This window comes from Acomys minous, assembly GCF_964271855.1.
Source record: "Acomys minous genome assembly, chromosome: 7".
NCBI lineage: Eukaryota > Metazoa > Chordata > Mammalia > Rodentia > Muridae > Acomys > Acomys minous.
Window position 1 is genome coordinate 114574501 of NC_140488.1, and position 24665 is coordinate 114599165.

The following is a 24665-nucleotide window of genomic DNA, read 5'->3' on the forward strand; positions in this document are numbered from 1 at the left end:
ACTCAGCCTCTTTTTTTCTATTCAGATTTTCACCTAAAAGGACAGGGCCCATCAACCTAGAGCAGTGATTCTTCCCAACTTTCATTTTGCTGTGACCCTTTGATACAGTTCCACATGTTGTGGCAACTCTCAATCATTAAATTATTTATTTATCCTTCTCTCATATTTTATATTCCAACCATAGTTTATCCTCCCTCCTCTCTTCCCAGTCCCTCCCCACCACTTCCTCTCTTCCCCATATCCACTCCTGCTCTGTTTCACTTCAGAAAAAAGTAGGTTTCACAGGGATACCAACAAAACATAGCAGAGAAGGCAACCCAGTAGGAGGAAAGGGTCCAAAACACAGGCAACAGAGTCAGAAAGAGGCCCTGTCCCCACTGTTAGAAGTCCTAAACAAGACAAATGTAACTACACAAATGTAACATATATGCAGAAGGCCTAGGTCAGTCCCATGCAAGCTCACTGATTGTTGTTTCTGTCTCTGAGCTCTTATTAGCCCTGCTTAGTTGATTCTGTGTGGGTTTTCTTGTGGTATCCTTGACCCCTTTGGCTCCTACAATTGTTTCTCTCTCTCTTCTGAGTAATTACCTGAGGTCTATCTAACATATGTCTATGGGTCTCTGTATCTTCACCCATTCATTGCTAGATGAATTTCCTCTGATGATGATTATGCTAGGCTTCAGTCTACAAATATAACAGAGCATCATTACAAAGAATTTCACAGTCATGTTTGGTTATATCCCAGGTTTGTGGGCTATCTAACCTCTGGTTCCTGGCCATGCAGGCAATGTCAGGTGTGGGCTCCTTCTCATAGCCTGCGTCTCAAGCTAGACTAGGAATTGGTTGGACACTCATACAAGTTCTACACTACCTTTACCTCAGCACATCTCACATAAAAAATATTTTTGTTGCTACTTCATGAACACACACAGATAATGTTAACTAAATGTCTGAGTTCTGAAGTCAAGTGGGCACATGAAATTAATTACCACAAGTGAGCAGTTTCACATACATATATAAATTTGATGTGATTGTTGATTCTTAGTTTCTTTTCTGAATTGTTTTCTCATATATATTTTTGCTTCTTATTCAAAACCCTGTTAAATACATCTGTTTGTTTAATTAAAAGGCAACATAGCAATTAATAAACATGTGGAAAACAGACATAAGCACTCATAACTCAAAATGTTTTTACTTTCAAAGATCACCTTCCAGTGATTTTTCATAATGAAAACTCACTGTTGCATATCAGAAAGTATAATACATAATTTATGTTGTGGTTTTCAAAAAGATTTTTATATATCAAATATTAAAATATCATTTAACATCCTATGCTAAAATAAAAGAAGAAAGGAGAAGGTAGTTGGAAAGGGGACATTTGTTGAAATAAACCTCAAGATGAAAAGAAGCTTTTCTGTCCATTGGGTAGATCTGCGTAGGGGTTCAAAGTTTACTGCATGTATTGTCCTTGGCTTGTGCCATAGTTTGAGCAGGACCCCTGGGCCCAAATCTGCCTATCATAATGATCTACTTGTAGGTTTCCAGGACCCTCTGGGTCCTTCTATTTCCCCATTCTCCCTTGATTCTCTCACCTAGAGTCCCAATAGGAAGTCTTCCCCTCTGTCCCACTTTCCTGGTAAGTGAAGACTTTCTTCACAGTTGAGTGGAGACTGGGGTCTGACTTTCACACGAACTCTGGTGCCCCATATTTGATCATGTCCCCTGGATGGGGAGGCCTGGTGGCACTCAGAGGAAGGATGGCAGTCTACTAAGAAGAGATTTGATACCCTAGTATCATATTCAGGGAGAGGAGGTTCCCCTCAGTCACAGTCATAGGGGACAGAAGTAGGAGAAAGCAGGAGGGAGGGAGGAATGGGAGGATACAAGGATGGGATAACCATTGAGATGTATCATGAATAAATTAATAAACTATATTTTTAAAATAAGAAAAAGAAAAGAAGCTTTTCTATCTTTGCTCCGTTTCTTTCTCCCTCTTTTCCATTCTACCTTTTCCATTCTGGCTTTTGTCTCTCCTATTGTTGTGCATTTCCTTCCAGAAATCATCTAGAGCAGACAGAGATTAAATAGCACAACAAAGCCACGAAGTTTGTTTCCTTCTGTAGGTGAACATGGTAGGAAGGAGCATGGAATACTGGGAAAAAAAGAAGCAGGGCACCATCATGGGCCTCTGGCAAAGCTGGAAATTTATGTAAACTTGGAAGATATGACGGAGATTTTCTTTTCTTTCAGCTACAACTTAGAAAATACATTTTACTACAATAGTCCACATGCCATTTTGCACAGAGTAAGGTCTAGCACATACAGTTCTGGAAAAGCGCTTCATTAAAAAATAAAAATAAAAATAAAAAAGTTGTAGTCAGTTAGGTCTGAAAGTCACCTTCATAACAAAGGACCTCCCAAGCATACTAAAGCCAAGATTGTGAAAGACTGCCTTTCTTCAAGAGGTCCAGGTCACTTCCCTTGTGCCCTAAGTGGTTAGGCCTTGAAAGACATACCTACAGAGCAGCTAGAGGCAATTTTTCTTAAGAAAGGCATGGCAGGGAACTGGGAAATGCTGCACTTCGAATTAGAGACCATAAAAACTGGACAAGAAAGACATTTTCTCATGTTTATACCTACATTGAGTAGTCAGACAAAGATTCTAGCCTTCTGATACTGCCTCAAATACTTTGTGTAAATTAAAGGTAATCTCTAGTTGAATGACTCAAAATGAAGCCAGGCAACATAGTGAACCCTAGTCTCATGAACCCTCAGCAAGCAGGCAAATTACTTGAGGCCAGGGATTTGAGACCAGCCTGGACAACATAGAAAGATCTCATCTAAAAACATTAGGAAACAAGTTAACAAACCTTTTTCCTTATTAACCCGGCATGAAATCAAGGCTGTGCCTCCTGTTGTGTCTGTAATTTTGCTAAGATCTTTTGATATCTGTGCTTTTTATGGATAAAAAACTATATACATAAGTTAGAATGTATATAAATTGCTTAGCTTTATGCCATCACACAGCAGCCAATGTAATAGTAGCTAGTAACTAATATTATTATCAAAAATATTTACATTTTCTCAGAATACATATTTTTTCTTTTTTTATTTTTATTTTATTAATTTATTCATATTACATCTCAGTGGTTATCCCCTCCCTTCTATCCTCCCATTCCTCCTTCCCTCCCATTTTCCCCTTACTCTCCTCCCCTATGACTGTGAGTGAGGGGGACCTCCTCCCCCTGTATATGCTCATAGGATATCAAGTCTCTTCTTGGTATTTCATAGAATTACAAAAATATTAGAAGTCCAAGGTCTTAACAAGTAGTGAAATAATATGCTAACATTACAGATAATTTGAAACCTGAAAATTAGACCTGGTTAAATCAATTAGCTCCTTATTCATAAGACCAGAATAAAAAGCCTGGTTTCCTGGCTCTCAGCTTTTATTATGGCGTCTACCTCCTGTTTCACTTCTTGTCTGCTTTACTCCTTGAGAATGAACCCCCATGGGCAGGTTTTTCTCTTGACACTAAAATTGGTGCTCCTTTTCCTGACACTTCTTTGATTTTGGTGGGGGAGATTGGAGATAGTATCATATATATCCTAAATTGGCTTTGGACTATGTACCTAAGGATGACCTTGAACTTCTGATCCTCCTGTCTCCACTTCCCAAGTGCTAGAGTTATAGGTATGCACATTGCCCACTTCTGTGCTGGGATTAGCAGTATGAATTACTTGATTATATCTTACTCCATTCCTCCACATCCAATTGTCTAGTTTCATCACCATCTCTGCAGCAGCCTCACCTCTACCTCATCTCTAAAGGATCTTGCAGATCTTCCCCTTAACCTCCCTTACCTCACTCTTTCCTTATCCCTCCTGACAACTCCAGCAGAAACCACAGGGAATAAATAATCTCAGACCAGAAAAGTGAAAATATGGAATACACACATACACACACACACACACACACACACACACACACATCACTAAAAATAACAACAAAAGTAATAGAAATCAATAAACATTGGTCATTAACATCTCTCAGCATCAACATTCTCAAGTCTCCAGTAAAAATTCACAAAAAAAGCTGTGAAAACAAGACCCATTCTTTAAAGCCCTGAATCCAAGAAACAGATTTTAACATCAAGGGTAAATATTACCTTAGGGTAAAGATTAGAAGAAGATATTCCAAGCAAGTGGTCCTAAAATAAGAAGCTGTCATAATCATTTTAACAACTGATAAAATAAATTTCAAACAAAAACTAATCAAAAGATATAGAAAACTAATATTAATCCAAAGAAAAATCCATCAAGAGGACATTTCAATTCTTAACATTTTTGCCAAAAACACAAAGGCACCCAACTTTGTAAAAGAAGCACTATTAAATCTTAAATCACATATTCACCCTCATACACAAACAGATGGAGACTTCAATGTCCCACTAGCACCAATAGACATGTCATGCAGAAAACAGCTATACAGATAAAATGCTGGAGCTAACAGACATTATAAACCAAGTGGGCCTAACAGATATTTATAGAATTCTTTACCCAAACACAAAAGAATCAGTTTTTTTTTCTTAGCACTTCATGGAACGTTCTCCAATGTTGATCACATGAATCAAATCTCAAAAGATACAAGAAAGGCAAATAACACTTGCATCCTATCTGACCAACACAGATTAAAGATGGATATCAACATATAGAAAGAAAAAAAGCTTACAAACTTATGAATAATAAAAAATTCTCTACTAAATGAAAAATGGGTCAAGGCAGATATCAAGAAAGATATCAAAGGCTTTCTAGAATTGAATGAAAATAAATGCACAACATACCCAAATTTATAGGACACAATGAAGACTGTTCTAATAGACAAGTTTATAGCACTAAATGTCTATATACATTGGAGAGATCTCATACTAGAACAAAAAGACAAAATCACACCCAAAAATAGAGGACAAGAAATAATTAAACTCATCATTGAAATCAATAGAATAGAAACAAAAAATACAACCAGTGAAACAGAGCTGGTTCTTTGAGATAGTCCATAAAATTGACAAACCATTTTCCAAATTATCTAAAATTAGGAGAGAATATCCAAATTAATAGAATTAGAAACAAAAAGTGGGATATAACAACAGCCACTGAGGAATAGAGGACCATAAGGACAAACTTTAAAAACCTGTACTTCATCAAATTAGAAATTTTTAAAAAATGGACAATTTACTTGATACATATCACTGACCAAAGTTAAATCAAGATCAGAAAGGCAATTAAAACAGACCTATAACCCTAGTGAAATAGGAACATTTATTAAAAGTATCGCCACCCAAAAAAGCCAAGGAACAGATGGTTTTATCACAGAATTCTACCAGACATTCAAAGAAGGGTTAACTCTAATTCTCTTCAAATTATTCCACAAAAAGTAGAAACAGAAGAAATATTACCCAACTTATTTTATGAGGCCACATTTATGGCTTCTACCCAAACTACACAAAGATCCAACAAAGAATGAACATTATAGAGCAATTTCCCTTATGAACACAGTTGCAAATATACTCAGTAAAATACTTGCAAACTTAATCCAGGAACACACCAAAAAGATCATCTACCATGTTCAAACAGGCTCCAACCCAAAGATGCAGGCATGGTTCAGTATATGAAAATCAATAAATGTAATCCACCATTTAAAATTTGAAAGGAAAAAACACATCATAATCTCGTTAGATGCAGAAAATGCCTTTTACAAAATCTAACACCCTTCATCATCAAAGTTCTGAAGAGATTAGGGATAAAAGGGACATACCTCAAAATAATAAAGATAGTTTATAGCAAGTTCATGAACAACATAAGCTTAAGTGGAGAGAAACTCAAGGCAATTTGACTAAAATCGGGAACAAGACAAGGCTGTCCACTCTCTCCATAGCTATTCAATATAGTACTTGAAGTCCTCGCTAAAGCAAGAAGACAGCTGCAGGGGTTCAAAGGGATATACATTGGAAAGGAAGAGGTCAAAGTATCTTTATTTACAGATGATATAATAGCATACATTAAATGGCCTGAAAAATTCCACCAAGGAACTCCTATGCCTGATAAACACATTCAGCCAAGTAGCTGGATACAAAATAAACTCACAAAAGTGGTAGCCCTCCTTTATACAAATGACAAATGGACTGAGGAAAAAAGCATGGAAACAATACCTTTCCCAATAGCCACCACCCACCACCACAGCAGAAATAGCCCAAAGCTGCAGCACTCTGTAGTTCTAAGCCTAACGCCACCACCCTCCCTCAAAGGTGAAAGCCATGGTGCCCTGCCTCAAGCCTCAGCCTGGGGCAGCAATAGTAGTCTGCTGCCAAAGCCATGGCAGTCCATCCCCAGTTCTGTCCTGCCTACAAGATATGCTAGGACAATGGTATCACAAAACTTGTGGGGGTAACTAACCAATATTTGATCTGACTTAAGGCCCACTCCATGAGTTGGCACCCATACCAAACAATGCTTGTGTGACCAAGAACCTGAGACTTGATAGCCCAGGGACCTAGGGCAAAACCAAATAATACTGGTCTAAACAAAAGAAACGAAAAAAAATATAGTGATAAAATGACTTCTAATAATATTCTTCTATACTCATATATCAGTGCCTTGTTCAATTATCATTAGAGAGGCTGCTGCTGCTGCTGGGAACAAATACAGAGACCCATAGGCAGACATCAAAAGAGTGGGAGACCTTGGAACATTAATTCCTAAATGGGTTGTGTTAGAGCTTTGTTAGAGCTCATGCCCACTGCCTCCCACTAAAGGGGAAACAAAAACAATGTAAGAACCAGATGGGACAGACAATACCCACAACCAGGGTCCTCTAAATCTACATGAGCAATTTTTGTATGAATTCAGAGACTAAAGCAGCATGCATAGCAAGTATCTTTACCAGATCCTTTGAAGTTATAGTATGGCTTCCAGTTTAACATTTTATGGGATTCCTGAGCATGTGAACTAGTGCTTCTCTGGCTCTTGTGCCTTCTCTCAGGTTCTTTCCCTTCTCTTGGTTTGTGTTTTCTGACTTCAATGTGGTAGTTTTTGTCTTATTTCATTATATTTTATTTTGTTATATTTTCTAAAAATGAATGAATGTATCAATGAATGAAAACCTAGCCACTAGTGTCAAGGATCACAATGCAACTCCCATTTGTATTTGCTGGGAGATGAAAAAACCATTTCCTCCAATGCCATGACACTAGGTATTTCAACCACTTCAGGGCAGATCTCATGTTCAAGAAGTAGTTGGCCAATAAATAATGGACTCCACTGTTTTTTGTGTATGTGATTTTATTTGGTTATACTTTTTGTTGTTGTTGTTGTTATTGGAGTTTTGTTTTGTTTCTTTCTTAGTTGATATTGTATTGTTGTCTAATTTGTGAACATTTTGCTGTTGTATTCAGTTGTTGGTTTACTTTTTGAGAAAGATGTTTAAGTTAAGAGGGTATGGAGGGAGGAGAATCTGGACAAATTTGGGGGAAGGAAAGAATATGATCGAAATAGATTTTATTATAAAAAATGTTTTAAAAAATTAAAAATTAAAAAGAAGACAAAGCAAGGTTTGCCTATATTTTTTCTTTCTTTTTCATCTTTTCATTTGAACATGGCTTACAAAGTTACAATAAGACTAGGCATAAGCCCTCATATCAAGTCTGGTCAAAGCAACCAACCCAGAATGAGAGAAAGGTCCCAAGTACAGGCAACAGAGTCAGACACACCCCCACTCCCTCTGTTGGTACTCCCACAATAAAACAAAGCCAAGGGGGTTAGAGGGATGACTCAGCAGTTAAGAGCGCTGTCTACTCTTCCAGAGGTCCTGAGTTCAATTCCCAGCAACCACATGGTGGCTCACAACTACCTATACCCTCTAATACCCTCCTCTGGTATGCAGGTGTACATGCAGATAGAACATACATATAAATAAAATTTAAAAATAAAATAAAATGAAACAAAGCCACACAACCATAAGGTATATATAGATTACCTAACTTAGACCCATACAGGGTCCATGTTTTTCCACTCAGTCTCTGTGAAGTGCTATGAGCCTTGCTTAGTATATTCTTTCGGCCAGGTCTTTGTTGTGTCGTGGACCCCTGTGAGTACTATAATCCTTCTTCTCCCTATTGCATAGGGTTCCCCATGGCTCTGACTAGTGTTTGACTGTGAGTCTCTACATCTGCTCTCACAGTTGCTGAATGATACATCTCTAACAATTGTGTTGGGCAGGATATAGTTAGGAATCATTCCATTGACTTTTTCGCCAGTCATGTTTGGTTCTATCCTGAGTCTCTGGGCTGCTCAGGGTCTGGTTCCTGATCATTCAAGCATTGTCAGGCATGGGCCTCCAATTAGACTAGTTGTTGTTGGCCACTCCCACATGTTCTGCCCCACCATTTCCCCAGCACATCTTGCAGGCAGGGTAGATTGTAGGTGGGCAGTTTTGTGGCTGGGCTGATGTCCCAGTCCTGCTGCTAGGAGCCTTGCCTGGTTATAGAAGTTGGCTTGTTCAGGCTCCGTATCCCCCATACCTAGGAGAATTTTCTAGGGTCATTCTTATAGATTCCAGAAGTTTCAACTGTACTGGAGTTCTACATAAATCCTCAAGGGGCTCCAAATTCTAGTAATTAAACCCAGTATTCTCTCCCTCCATCCAATCCACACCCTGTCTGATCCCTCTTGTTTGATCCCCACCTACTCTCAGTCCATCCTCAAAATCTACTCTATTTCCTCTTCCCTGGGAAATCTACACATCCTCCCTTGAGCTCTCCTTGTTAGTTATCCTCTCTGGGTCGGTGGATTGCAACTTGAATATCATTTACTTTACGACTAATATCCACCTATAAGTGAGTCAATACATGTTTGCCTTTCTGGGTTTGGGAGTACCTCACTCAGGATGATTTTTTCCTATTCTATCCATTTGCCTGCAAAATTCATGATATTTTTTTAACCACTGAGTTAAAGTTGCATTTATACATTAAGTTCCATTGTAAAAATATACTACAATTTCTTTCTCTATTCTTCAGTTGATAGACATCTGGATTGTTCCCAATATATGGCAAGCACCCTTGTGGTAGGATGGAGTGTCCTTTGGGTATATGCTCAAGGTAGTATATCTGAGTCTTGATGTAGATCTATTCCCAATTTCATGAAGAACCATATGGATTTCCATAGTGGCTGTATAAATTCGCATTTGGCTAGCAATGGAGGAGTGTTTTCCTTGCTCTGCATTCTTGCCAACATGAGCTGTCACTTTTGGGTTTTATCTTAGCCATTTGGACAGGTGTAATATGGACTCTCAAAGTAGTTTTAATTTGCACTTCCCTGATGGCTAAGGATGTTGAACATTTTGAGCTTTTTTCCCAAGACACAGTTTTCTCTGTGTAGCCTTGGTTGTCCTGGACTAGCTTTGTAGCCAAGGTTGGCCTTGAACTCACAGGAACTTGCCTCCCTCAGCCTCCCTAAGTGCTGGAATTACAGGCATGTGGTACCGCACCTGGCTCCGAACATTTCTTTGTTTCTCAGACATTTAAGATTCCCTGTTTAAGCCTTACCTGTTTTTCCAGAAAAAATTACCATCTATTTAAAGTTACGTTTAGAAACTATATACTTTTGATTAGTATTTTCCAGTCATTTGTTAGGTATCTAATCTTTTAAAATTTATTATAATTAAATCAGATTATATCCTAAATGTTATACCCTCTATTGTATCTTACCTTTCCCATCCTCCCTCCCCCTTCACTCTTATTTCCCTCCCCTAGACCTCTAACAGAGGGGGGACCCTCTCTCCCTCCATATGACCACAACCTATCAAGTCTCATGTTTTTTGAGGTCTAGTTTCTTGAGTTCTTTATATATTTTACATATTAGCCCTTGGTCAAATGTGGCATTGGTGAGGATCCTTTCCCAATCTGTAGGCAGGTCTTTATCCTATTGACAGTATCCTTTGCCTTAAAAGAGCTTTTTAGTTTCATGAGATCATATTTATTGACTGTGTTAGTATCTGTGACATCAGTGTTGTGATCAGGAAGTTGTCTCCTGTGCTAATATGTTCACGGTTATTCCCCACTTTTTCTTCTAGTAAGTTTAATGTTTCTTGTTTTATGCTGTGTTCTTTGATCCCCTTGAACATGAGTTTTGTGCAGGGTGACAGATATGGATCTATTTGCATTCTTCTACATGCTGACATCCAGTTAGACCAGCACTATTTGTTGAAAAGAAGAATAAAAAAGAAAGAAAGAGAAGAAAGATTTACCTATCTTGATCTCAATCCTCTCACTTCTGTTGGCCATTCCATCAATTAAACCTGTCCCTTGCTCAAGTTCTTAATGTCTTCAAATCACTGTCCTCTCATATATGTTACAATATGCATGTATCTCATAACAGAATTGCTCATCTTCACTTATTTCCCTATAATTGCTTACATTATTTTCCCAGAAGTAGCACAGTCACTATTATTCTTTGGTTCTCTCCCTCAGATTAGTTTTTCCAATTCTGTTGACAAAATCAGAGGCCTTCTCTGATAGCCTGATTCTCCATTGAGTTCCCCAAATAGAATACACATAACATACACTGATCCTCCAGGACAGTCTTGGTAAAGAAAAGATTAAAAAAATAATAATAATTACTAACATTTGAAAGGTATCGTAATTTCCATTTTCTTATGTTGTAGAAAACCTGAGAGGTCCAGAATGGTTCAGTGGCAGTCCTTTAGATTCAGGAATTATGCAGTGAAAGTGACTAGATCAGATTCTAGGAGAACTAGTAAACAAGCATTTAATGTTTGTTGTTTCAGAAATATCTGCATCCGTTTCTTTTGTTAGATGTAAATGAAGTATCTTAAGATTTTATACAGAGTGCTAGAGATCAATCCCAGGGCTTCATGCATGCTATGCAAGTACTAGTAGTAACAACAGAAAAATATGGCAGTGCCCCCATACACCCTCAAAGAAATAAAACATATTTGGGGATTTATCGGTTTTGTTTGTTTATTGCAATGCATTCCTCTGAGTTGCAATTTGCTATAAAAATGGAAAGCTATAATATACTAATATTAATACCATATTATATATAACATTTATATTAATAAAATATAACAGAATATAGTATGGAGAAACAAAGACAGAATGTCCCCAAGAAGGATGTTCTGGATCAGAAGTATTCCAATGGTTATAATGTGAATGTGCTGAACTTTCAGAGAAAAAGTTTTGTTCTTGTATGGACAAAGAGTATAGACTTCCCTTTGAACTCAACAGAGATTGGAGCAACAAGCACAGGGTCTGCATGGGTCTACAGGTCTGCATATATATTATAGATTTAGCTTAGTATCCTGACTGTGAGAAGGAGTGGGTGTCTGATTCTCCTTCCTGCTCTTGGGATTCTTTTCCTACTGTTGGGTTGCTGTGTCCAACTTTGCTATACTTTTTACTTCAGCATATATTTTATTTTGTCATGTTTGGCTGTTATCTTGTAGAAGCCTCTGCTTTTCTAATGAGAGACAGAAAGACAGTAGATCCAGAAGGAAAGGGAGGTGGGGAGGAACTGGGAAAAGTAGAGGGAGGTGAGATTATAATCAAGATATATTATGTCTATTTTCAATTTAAAAAAGAAAATTGATGTTATTATCAATACTAGACTCTATGCTAAACACACACACACACACACAGAGAGAGAGAGAGAGAGAGAGAGAGAGAGAGAGAGAGAGAGAGAGAGAGAGAGAGAGAACAGTGACTTTTTATTTCTTTTTGTCTATTTAACCCTATTAGAAGTAGTAAGCACTTGAAGAATAGTTCTGGGGCCAGGACCTCTGTGTTTTATATCATATAGACTTTTGGGTAGACACTACATGAAGATGGTGTTTATTTCACTGAACTAGTCATATAATGGAGTTGTAAAGAAAATAGTCTTGAATGGCCTAACCAAATATAGGACCATGGATCTCAAAGGACTGAAGCACACATGCCCCATGGTGAAGTCATTCATAAACTGAGCAATCTTCTAATTAGTTTTGTTATAATTTTTGTTTTCTGAGATATTATCTTACTGTGTAGCCTTGGCTAACCTGAAACTCAGTATACTGATCAGGCTGATCTCAAACTCAGACCTTCCTGGTAGTAGAGCAGGTATACCACCACCCCTAGAATTGGTTTGGATTTTTAAACTGCCAACTCAGCCACAGGGAAAAAATACTTGCTTCTTGGTCAGCCTTGAAGAATATCAGTTCTGTCAAGTTAAAGGTTATTATAAATTTGTGATTGACTCATAAAAGTTTCTCAGCATCAAGAGTCATGGCTTTCTTGGAGATATCATGAGGACTGTTGTGTCTTAACATCCTACAGGCCATTTGTCTGATGGCCTTCCCACTTATTGGGTACTTTTGAGGTCTTATAGCACTCTGCTTCATAAAGAGGTAACAGCATATGACCCATAGCTTTATAGGCCCTCACGGTTGCTACTGAAGATTGGTATTTGATTTGAAATAAATCTCACAACTGTTCACCTACTAGCAAGGTTAATAAGTTTTCATCTATCAGCTCCCATGATGCATTGGTCAATGACTACCCACACAAAGTCTCAGAATTATTTTTAGGCAAGTTTTGCTAAATTGTTACCTAGGCTGGCCTCAAATTTTCAATCCTCCTACTCTTGCCCTCTAGTTACTAGGATTTCAGGCTTTTGCCACTGTGCCCAGCTTATCCATGAGGCTTTTGCCACTGTGCCCAGCTTCCCCATAAATCATGTGCACGATTAAGTAGCAGGAAGCCTAGAACAAGAGGAAAGATCTATGAGGTGTGAACTAGAGGTAAGAGGCTATCTCACAGTACCTGAGTGTAATGAAACAAAACTGCATAGAAATAGTTTGCATCAAGGCTACTAGATTCCAAAATAGATTTTTAAAAACTATAATCAAGAGCTTAATGTGTTTCTGATACATCATAGAGCATGTCAGTTCCTGATAACCATCAGTTAACATGAGTCAAAGTGCATTGAATCACCATTAAAATTCACATATGCTGAAATCTTAATCCTAGCACTATAGATTGCACATTAATTAGGAAAAAAATAGTCACTGCGGGTGTTATTAGTTAACTAAATCTTATCTTGTTTAAATTGTTTAAATTGTATCCTTACAAAATCAAAGAAAGATGCTGACAAAATAACTCAGTAGTTAAAGTGCTTGCCACCCAAACACTAAGCATTGATTTGATCCTCAAAACACATATAAAAAGCTAGATACAGTAACACAAATATGTAAACCAAGTACTAGTAAAGCAGAGACAGGAAGATCCCTGAAGCCTGCTTCCCAACCAGACTGCTAATTCATCGAGCTCCACATTTATTGAGACGTACTCACTCAGAAGATGGAGAACAATAGGGAAAGACACTCAGGGTCAACCTCCATATTCCACATACAAGTGAGCACACACCAATACACACACACACACACACACACACACACACTATATATATATATTACATGAAGACCAGAATTATACTGCCACAAGCAAAGTAACTATCATTAATCAGGAAAGGTATCTAAAATATTTCTTGCTAGTATTTTTTTAAATTTTTTTATTAATTTATTCATGTTACATCTCAATGGTTATCCCATCCCTTGTATCCTCCCATTCTTCCCTCCCTCCCATTTTCCCCTTACTCCCCTCCCCTATGACTGTTCCTGAGGGGGATTTCTTCCCCCCGGATATGAGAGATGGTAACATTGCCAATGCTTTGATCTTTACCAGTCTCTAGAATCACAAGTCAGTAATTTTCTGTCATTTGAAACACATAGTCTAATTTAATATATGTTCCTAAGAAATTAATAGGCCTGTCCTTTATTGGATCACACACGTCTATAGCAGCTGGTTCTATTTGCACATCAAGACAAGAAACCTGATCTACAGTGAAATAAAGAGCATATGATGGTACCTGCACCCCAGTGGGTACAAATCCAAAAGAGTTTTCTTTTGACCAATCTCCAGAAAAGAAAAAAAGAGAAACAAAAGATAAAAAACAAAAAGACAAAACAAAAAAAAAAACATCATGTAGGCAACACAATGGTTTGGATATACGTCAACTCAAGCAGCTGGGTTTACAAGTCATTTCCACAGGACAACCTAAGCAGAGGATAGAACGGATCAATGAAGAAACACAATGGTTGAACCAAGTGCCACATGACTATATTCCCTGAGTACTAGAGGCCTCGGGAGGCAGTGGAGCGAGTGTCTCGTGATGAGTTCAAGGCTAGCCTGAACTCTATAATTAGTTAGTTTCCAGACTGAATTCCAGAAACAAGATCTCGATCTCAAAAGAAAAACATACAAAAAAGGAACACAATATCCTTTCACTTCCTCTGTCACACACACACACACACACACACACACACACACACACACACACACACACACACTTGAAATCAATTGTTTCTTACTGTGAAATAAATATCAAAATGAAAAGTATGCTTATACAAGTTAGCACATTGATCTGTTATATTAAAATAGAAGCATTCAATATCTATCAGTGTTAAAGAAAATGCAAAGTGAAGTAACACTAACAGAGGAGCACCATCAGAGCTAAGTCATCAATAGCTATCTATTATAGCCCTTTTGGGATTTTTTTCCAAGACAGGGCTTCTCTGTGTAACAGCCTTGGCTCCCCTGGACTCACTTTGTAGACCAGGCTGGCCTCAAACTCACAGAGATCTTCCTGCCTCTGCCTCCCTGAGTGCTGGGATTACAAGTGTACACCACTACACCTGGCTATTATACCTTTATAAAAGAATAAGTACACCTAGGAATAAAAGGCAGGTCTATTCCTCACTATAAAGTCAACATTCAACATTTAGATACTTTGGATAATCTCCAAGACTCAGTGTCCTTATTCTTGATGAACTGCCATTCTTGTTTCATCCCAATGGTCCCACTAGTGGTTTTTTTTTTATCTATTCTGAAAATGGGTTGATATGCTTTCTCTTCTTCGATGCTATGCATAAAACTGACACTGACTCTGAATTATAGCTTACATTCATTTTATCTGCCAATGACATCTTCTTATATAGCCTTAGTTCATAAGATGCCAACCAACCCAGCAACAGTGCCCAACTGAGAAAATAAAAAAGCCACCAGAGGACTACCTCTTGAGATGTCATTCAACATGTTTTCATATAAGCTACTGGCATCAAAGAAAATAATGAGGTCCATGAAAACCAAAATATGAGGAAGCAGAATGTTAAGAGGTTTAAATGAATCCTGGCTGGATGAATGAGAGGGAAACAGATTTGGAGGGATGTACAGAGGGGAAAATATCCACTTATTTTTATGGTTAACAATGCATGTTGAGAGAAAGATTGAGAGACAGAAAAAAATAAAGTGTGTAGCAGGTAGTCAGGGATACAACTAGTTGATAGCTTTTTAAATTCAAGAAGGATTTCCCACAACCTTATTTTTTTCTAATTCCCACTTCGAATGACTGTATTACTAGTGACTGCTCATAGGAAAACTAGCCACCTCAAGTTGAGCCTCAAAGTACATAAAATGAGCTCCTCAAAGACATGCATACTATACAAAATTGGAGCCATGACTCAAGGACAAAGATGACTTTGTATCTCCTCCCCATTCAGTTGAAGTTTAAGAAGTTTCTAACTGATATGCCAAGTGTGCCATTTGCCCAACCACACCCAGATCTATGTTCTAGCTTTCTCCACCTATTCTCCCTTGAAAGCCTGATCTGTATAAAATATGTTAATGGTTACCTGATTTCAAGGTTTACAGTTGTGTTTGACTAATGAGATCCCTTGGTGAGTAGATCAGAGAGAAAATAAATAAAAAATAAAGACAGATGGCATTTATTTCCATATATTTCTATATTTTAACATATTTCCCTCCCTGAAGTTTATCTTGAGTTAAATGGGTTCCTTAACCAAGACAAGGTGCCCTATAAGACTCTTGCCCAGTGCTTTTTGTTTTCTCTCCCATCCAGTCAGGCAATAGTATTCTTTGGAGCTACCAGTGCCAGGGTTCTTCAAATAGCTTTTATAGTTACTGTATATCTCACACAAATATAGAGTGAGCCCAGGACCTTATTTATAGAGGTAAAGAAATGAATCAGCCACTGAACAACATCCCCAGCCATCAGACTGGCCATTGCAAAGTTATTTTCCTTGTAAGGAGAAGGTAGGAAAAGTAGAACAACAGAAAAATGATTAGTTAATATCAGTTCTCTTCAGTCACCATGTCTTTATAAATCATGCCTTTATTAATCCCTCCTTGAATTATTCCAATTCAAGAAAACTATTTCTCATTTGGGCTTTGACTAATGTAGAGAAAATGTAAATTCAGTTCTTTTTCCAAAATAATCTCCCTCATGTCCATCTTGATTTCAAAAAATTACAGTTCTTTGAAAAGTAGATTTTCATTTGAGAGGATCTAAGGAGTCAAGAAGAAAACTATCAATATGAGGAGATTTGTGGGTTTTCTAATGTTCTGTATTTGTATATAATAACTATAGAGATATGTTTTTATAAATGGTTCTATTGCATGCATAATCAATCTGTCCAGAACATGCTACTCTGAAGACTTGGGAATATGGAAAACATGTAAAAGTAACTTAGTTTGTTCTTTACATGAAGCTATCTATAACATTTATGTTTTTTCCTGTATCTAAAATGAGTATATCAAGTGCATGGCATTGGATATACAGAGAAGAAGAATCTGAAAATGCCCCCATTCCAAAAGTGCATACTTTTTTATCTGTTGAAAATAGTATAGACAGAACCTTAGTTTGAGATTCTAAATCTCTCAGAATTCTGATCCTTAAAAAGAACATAAGGCAATTTGCAGGGATGTAAGTAATATTATTTTTTGTACAGAAAATAATTATTTCAGAGGACCTTATTTTTCCTCTGCATACTCTGAGCTGAGTCACAAAACTAAATTGGCAAAGATGTAGATTTGACTTAGACACTCAGACAAAGGTCAAGTTTGTTTCACATTATTATGGCAAGTGTCATACAGGACACACTCAATAAATATTTGTTGCAAGAATTTATATGTCAAAGGACAAAATTAGAACAATTTAGCTTAACCATTTTAATTGGTCTGATTTTAGATTCTAGAACCCTGGAGAGAGCTCACTGTGGAAAACAGAATAAATGTTATGAACAGAAGAGCCTGGTTTTCTAGACAAAGACTACAAAAAGAAACAAAAGGACAAAAGCAGATTGATCTTTTTTTTTCTCCTTCCCCAGATACACTCTCTACACACACACACACACACACACACACACACTATTGTTCTGTTTATACCGTTTTCAACAGGTAGAAAAGTATGCACTTTTGGAATAGGGGCATTTTCAGATTCTTCTCTGTACATCCAATGCCATGTACTTGATATACTTACTCATTTTAGATATAGGAAGAAAAAGAGAGGAGAGAGACAGAGACAGACAGAGAGAGAGAGAAAAAGAGAGAGAGAGAGAGAGAGAGAGAGAGAGAGAGAGAGAGAGAGAGAGAGAGATCAGGGCCTTATACATAGAGGTAAAGCAATCAATCAGCCATTGGACAACATTCCCAACCATCAGACTGGCCATTGCAAAATTATTTTTCTTTGTAAGGAGAAGACAGGAAAAGCAGAAAAATAGAAAAAATGATTAGTTACTATCAGTTTTCTTCAGTCAACATTTCTAAGTGTAAGCATAAAGATTGAGGGAACTTATTATGCAAATTCAAACCATAAGATTTGAGGAATTTAGGGAATCTCTCTAATCAGATAAACAGCATAGTTTTGGCTTGATGATGTGGAAAGTTAGCATAATTTATTCCATTTTGGTTTCTAGAGTGGATTGTTGGGGTCTAGTGCAGAAGCTTAATTTTTTTTAAATTGTAATTTTATATAAGAAATGACTGGTCAGAAAGTGATCAGAAAAAGACAGTGAAAAAGTTGGGAAAACATTAAAATTTGCTGCTTCTTTAAGAGTTTCCTTTAGAGTATGGTAGCTCTTTGGTTAGAGTTGCAGAAGTGAGACAGTGGAATTATTTAATTTGCTCAACACTAAATCATAACAGAAATATAAAGTGTGCTTTCAATCTTCATAGAATCAAAACCCTTAACAGCGCTTTACCTTATCTTTCCCCTTTTTGCTTTCTTTAAAGCCTTGACAAGATTTTAGTCGCTAAGTAGCCAAGGTTTCTTCTCATCACAGACTTCAATTTATTCATTGTCCCAAAGTGGAGTGAAGAGTAGCTGTCATATTTATCTGTTATCTGTTGCTGTCTTTCATTTCTTTACATTTTTGACACTATTAAAAAGAAATGGGTGATGAGCATTCCTAACATTGAAAACAGTGAGGAATTATTGGGAAACGTACATGCCGTCCCATTCTGTAAGGTTTGTCTTCCACTTGACAAGGGACAAAAAAGGACAATGAAAGATTAAGCCCAGCACTGTTGCTATGTACTAGAGGTACTATGAATATGATAAAGACTTTGGCACATTTCCTAAAGAGAAGTACATTTTTAAAGTAATTTCCAAAGCTCTCTACTGACAAAAACCTTCTAGAATCAGAATTTAGAGATCTCTGAAACTCGACTTCAGCTTTTAGCCAAAATCTAATATTTCCCTAATAGCTTAGCCTTTGAAAGGCTAAACAGCTACATTTCTACTTCAGCATCCATTCTGCCCTCCCTTCTAAGCCTTCTACTATTGAAAAGGCTTGATATTCCTTTAGATTTATTACTAACACCTGAACGTTCATTTTATAATTGTTATAATACTGTAAAATCTGGAATGAAATTCTACCTGTGAGATTTATATGCTAAATTTCTGTCAGTCAGTAAAAGTTTAAGTAGTTACTTGTTATTATAAGTGAATTGTAATATAATTTAAAAAAATATTCCATTGCTATCACTTCAGCAGAAATTGCAGCAATTATAAAATGCTGCCTCAAAATCAGAACATTTTGTCTAGTCATAATGTTTGTATAGTCACTGTTTTCTTATTAGACATCTTAAGAGTCACAGGAGGAAGTGGGGCACTATGAGAAGGTCCAATGTAACTAGAATGATAGGAATCTTTTTTTCCCTTTATTAATTTATTCTTGTTACATCTCAATGGTTATCCCATCCCTTGTATCCTCCCATTCGTCCCTCCCTCCCATTTTCCCCTTATTTCCCTCCCCTATGACTGTTCCTGAGGGGGATTACCTCCCCCTGTATATGCTCATAGGGTATCAAGTCTCTTCTTGGTAACCTGTTGTCCTTCCTCTGAGTGCCACCAGGTCTCCCCGTCCAGGGGACATGGTCAAAGGTGAGGCACCAGAGTATGTGAGAAAGTCATATCCCACTCCCCACTCTACTGTGGAGAATGTTCTGTCCATTGGCTAGATCTGGGTAGGGGTTTAAGGTTTACTAGAATGATAGGATTCTTGAAAAATCAAAGGGCCATAGAGAAGAGTTGCAGAACTCTAGACCCTGGACCCTTAGGACAAGATTTCCAACTTACGAAAGACAAGTGTCAGAATCTCAGTTATCCTATGAAAGCCTAGGCTGATATCTCTTCTTTTGAGAACAGTCTAAATTGGAATTTGAAAGTTCTTTCTCACAGAATCAGGGGCCAGTGACTCTAACACTTTCTTTTCCCCCCGGGAGCCAGAATTAAAGGTTGGTGAGTTACTGACCCATTTATTTGTTATTCAAGTCTAATTATACTACAAGTTAAGACATAGGAGAGAATTAAATGAGGAGAAACTGAACTCTGATATGCAAATATATTGACTTAAAACTAGGTTTGAGTTAAGCAACTATAGACAGAAACATGTCCTACTGGGACATTTAGGTCAACATGCTGTACAGACACTAATTTAATAAATCATTAATCCCCCTGCTAATAACATGCAATCTTTAGGAATAATTATAACTCTGTGTCCTTCAAAAAAAATCAACCCTTATCCCCTATTCAACTTATAATTTACCATGCCAGAGGCCAATGGTACTATGATTTGCCTGTCTCTTGATTTAACAGCCTTGGTAAGAACCTTTTGAGTTAGATAAACACAATCTTTGACTATAAATTAGTGAGAAAATTTCCCCCTTAAAATACCTACTACTTAAACCTAGACCGCCTGTTCATATATGGCCAATGTACAGCTCATTCTCCATGGTTGGGTGGCGAGCAGGGACTGCCTTTGACATGAACTCTGGTGTCCCGGATTTGATCACTTCCCAATGGTGGGGAGGCCTGGTGGCATGCAGAGGAAGGGGAAGTAGGCTATCCAGATGAGACCTGATAGGCTCTTGTCATATGGTGGGGGAGGAGGACCTCTTCTGTCAGAGGACTAAGGGAGAGAAAGAGGGCAGAAGAGGGTGGGAGGTTGGAAATGGGAAGATACAACTGAGGGGATAATGATTGGGATGTAATCTGAATAAATTATAATAAATTAAAATTGTAAAACACCTACTATTTAACTACAACAATGTTATATAAAAGGGGAAATAAGTTTCACGTGGGTTTCATGGTTATTGTCTTAACACACAAGTAAGTTAATGGTAGTTGCCAGCACCTTGGCTCATATCATTTCTCTGTAGATATGACTCAAGAAATCTTGTTTGTCTCTTATAGATCTAGCCCTAGCATGGAGGTAGGTACAATATCAATGCTCTAATAAACAGAACTCCAGATAAGGGGTTGAGGAATAGGACTGCAAATACATGACAGGGAGAATGAGGAAGAAAAAGAGCAAGGAGGCAAGTAAAGATAAGTGGCATGATTCATTACTGCACTGGTCACAACGTGATGATAAGCCAAGAAATCAGACAGGAGGCCACTCAGCACATATATCTCTCTGTGCTAGGAATCCTCAGGAAATACATCAAAACAGACTATTGAAAGTAGAAGAGGAATTTATACAATTGGCTGCTTCATAACTGTGCTTTCCTTTACATTAGGTTTGTCCTGTGGAAGACTAACTCCCCTTTACTTCTACACTACGTCATCACCTCCTCATCAGCTACTCAGAAAGCCAAGTGTACCAGATGGGAGTGCTTCATCCAAAGACTAAAGAGAGTGAATATTGGCCTGGATACAGTTCATATGTGGATTATATGAGAAATTTGGAGGATGCAATTAGAATCTACTCAGGACTGGGACTTCAACATAGATGGTGATCTGGCAACGCCTGGTAAACACGTGACATCACAGAACAAGAGTGGCAGGAAAGGGAATCTGGAGAAATACACAAAATTCATGGGGAGACAGAGACAGGTAGATCTCTGAGTTCAAGACCAGCCTGGTCTACAGAGCAAGTTCCAGGATGGCCAGGGCTACACAAATAAGCACTGTCTCAAAGAACCAAATATAAATATAAATAAATAAGCAAATTATGTGTCTGAAAAACACCTATGATGGGCCATGCCATAAAATTTCATTCAGTCACAATTTTAGTGTATGTGAGTAGTTCACTGCATATTAATGAGCACCCTGTATTCCTATGAGCATGGCTTTGCTGCTTCTCCAGGGAAAACGCAGGCCAAACAGCTCCTTGTAAGCACAATCCAGAGATGTGGTGGTGCAAATGTGTTCCATGAGAACACTTTAAACCCAACATATTTCCCAGTCAATCATGTCTCCAAGGATACAGAGCTTTGGTTACCCCTTTGGGGAAAAACCCAGCTTGTTAATAGACATCTATCTGGCTCTCTCTCCTCTCCCTAGCCTATTCCTTTCACTGAGTCTAAATCTAAGGTATTGAAATTTTGTATTAGTTCTTTGAGAATTTTGTACAGTGTGTTTTTATCATATTTTCTCCCTCAGCTCTTCTTACGTCCAACTTCATTCCCCATCCACCTATTTTGGTATATACCAATTCAAGAAAACTGTTTCCTCCAGCACCAAGAGCTAACAATTGCCAAGAGCTCCCCAGTTGGGGTGGGATTTTGTGCCCAACTCATCCTCTATGGGCTTTGGTTTTGCTCCGGCTTGTACAGGTCTATGCTTTCACAACCTGTTGCTATTAATTTAAAAGTATAGCCTATGAGATAAGATGTTAGTGGAGAAGGGCTCCCCCTTTCTGAGGACTAAGGGAGGAAGAGAAGGGGCATGAGGCGGGGCGGGGGGAGACTGGGATCAGGAGGTGACTAGGGAAGGGGCTACAATCAAGGTGTAAAGTGAACATATTTAAGAAATTGTAAATTAAAAAATACTGCTAGAAATATGTATGTTTATATAAAAGCTAAAAATATTCACTACCACTACAATAGCCTAGAGACTTGCTTTTCATAGCACACATTTCTTATGCATGTAGGTTTGTGTTACATTAAAATCTATAAACAATTGTTAAAAGCATAGCCTAAATAATGTTTATTATTAGGCTTATAATAATTATGGCAGTATTATTCGCTTGCTGTGCTGTCAATAAAAACATAGACACCTGATAGATTTTAGAATAGCCTTATTTCACCTGGAACATGGCAGATACTATGTCCTAAGCTACCTTCCATTATCTCCCAGCCTCTATCCCATGCTATCTACTTCTAATACTTTCTATCTGGGCTACGTCCCATCCACAATCCCTACACAGTTGCTAAGGCTGTTCCTCTTGGCCACTTCTTTAGATGTGGAACATCAGAGTTCCTCCTCTTGGCCCACATGACTCTTCCCTAGCCTATGGCAATCTTCTTCCTTTTTCCTCCTCATGTACCTGTCTGCTTCTCCCAAGACTCTTCTCTCCCAAAGCCCACGAACCTTCACCGTGCCTACCCTCCTTTGGCCCTGCCCAGGGATTAGCTTTTTATTGGTCAAAGAGAAATAATTTCTTAGGCAAGGTTTTATACAACAAGGGCAGATGTATGTGAGAATATGTTCATCTGGGCAGCAACTAGATCTTGGGGGGGGCAGTAATTAGCATCAAAATCTATAGCATCAGACAAACCTCCAACAACAACCTCTGTGGGCTCATATATGCAGCAACCCCATTGTGTCCAGAAGACACTGTTTCCTTGGAGTCATGAATATACTGCCTCTAGTTCTGATACTATTTCATCCCCTTCTTCACAATGATACCTGAGCCATGTAAGGAGGGGCTATAGTATATATGTTCCATTTGGGCATAAACATTCTGTAGTCTCTTATTTTTTTTAATGCCTTGGCCAGTTATGCACCTCTGTGTAATTAACATTTGCTGCAAATAAAAGCTTCTCTGATGAGGGTTGAGAGATGACAAATTAATCAGAATACTGATAATTCATTGTAAGTTAGTTTAATACTATGGGCTTTTAGCAAAGCATTAGTACTTGACTGTCTCTTAGGGCTTATGACCTGCTTTGCTTTTAGCTCTTGACCAAATATTAGTGCCAAGTATGTATTTCATCTTGTAGAATGGGACTTAATTCCAATCAAATGTGATTGGTTACTCTTGTGATACGGATTACTGCACCAGTGAGCATGTCTTTTCTGGCCAGTCATTGTGGCTCACAGGGTCCATAGCTGGATAAGCTTGATGGTTACTTTTCTCCTAGTGCACATAGCACCTTCTATTCATATGAAAGCTAGCTAGTAGGGATGAAGCTTCCAGGTTAGGACCAGCTTGATTTTTGCCATGTTTATGACTCAAGTATGTGATTTCTTCAGCAGTAGGATCTCATCAAGTTCTGGAGGGTAACAAAAAGCACTGGCAAGCATCTCTAACATTTAGGAGTCTATGAAGCCTTACTGGACATCTCCCAAAGAAGTAACCCATTTTTCTTAGAGTTTATATTGTTATGACAAAACACCACAACCTAAAAGCAAGCTGGGGCAAAGGTAGTCTATTTGGCTTACACTTGCATGTTGTTATCTGTTATTGAAGGAAATCAGGACTGGAACTCAAACAGGACAGGATTCTGGAGGCAGGAGCTGATGCAGAGACAATGGAAGTTGCTGTTTACTGGCTTCCTTCCCCCTGGTTTGCTCAGCCTGCCTTCTTATAGAACCCAGGACCACCTGCTCAGGGATGGCACCATCCACCATGGGCTGCCCTCTTTCACATTCATCACTAATTGAGAAAATGCCTTACACTGGATCTCACGGAGGCATTTCCTCAACTGAGGCTCCTTCCTCTCTGATGACTCTAGCTTGTGTCCAGTTGACACACAAAACCAGCCAGTAAAGACACCAAAGAAAACAGTAAAGGATATGTTTTTCTCCATTAATTTGTTTATTTACTTTACATCCTGATCACAGCTTGCCACCTCTCCTCCTAGGCCCCCCACCTTACATGACCCTCCCTCAAATTCTCTCCTCTCTCTTCCTCAGAGAAGACGTAGGTCGCCAACGGGTACCAACCTACCCTGCATATTAAGTCAGGACTAAGTGCATCCTCTCCCACTGAGGCCAGGCAATACAGCCCAGTTAGGGGAATGGGATCTAAAGACAAGAATCAGAGTCAGAGTAGGTCCCGCTCCAGTTGTTGGGGGAGTCACATGAAGATCAAGCTGCCCATCTGCTCTGCTACATTATGTGCAGGAACCTAGGACCAGTCCATACATGCTCTTTAGCTGGTGGTTCACTCTCTGTGAGTCTCTATGAAGCCAGGTTAGTTGACTCTGTAGGTCTTCTTATGGAGTCCTTGACCCCTCCAGCTCCCAACTCTT

At 38.3% G+C, this 24665-nt stretch overlaps 1 protein-coding gene across 1 annotated transcript in view; it reads right to left on the reverse strand.

The window, feature by feature from the left end:
* LOC311601508 (uncharacterized protein) overlaps positions 1 to 24665 on the reverse strand; it is a 231228-nt gene that overhangs the window by 96607 nt on the left and 109956 nt on the right. The window lies entirely within an intron of this gene.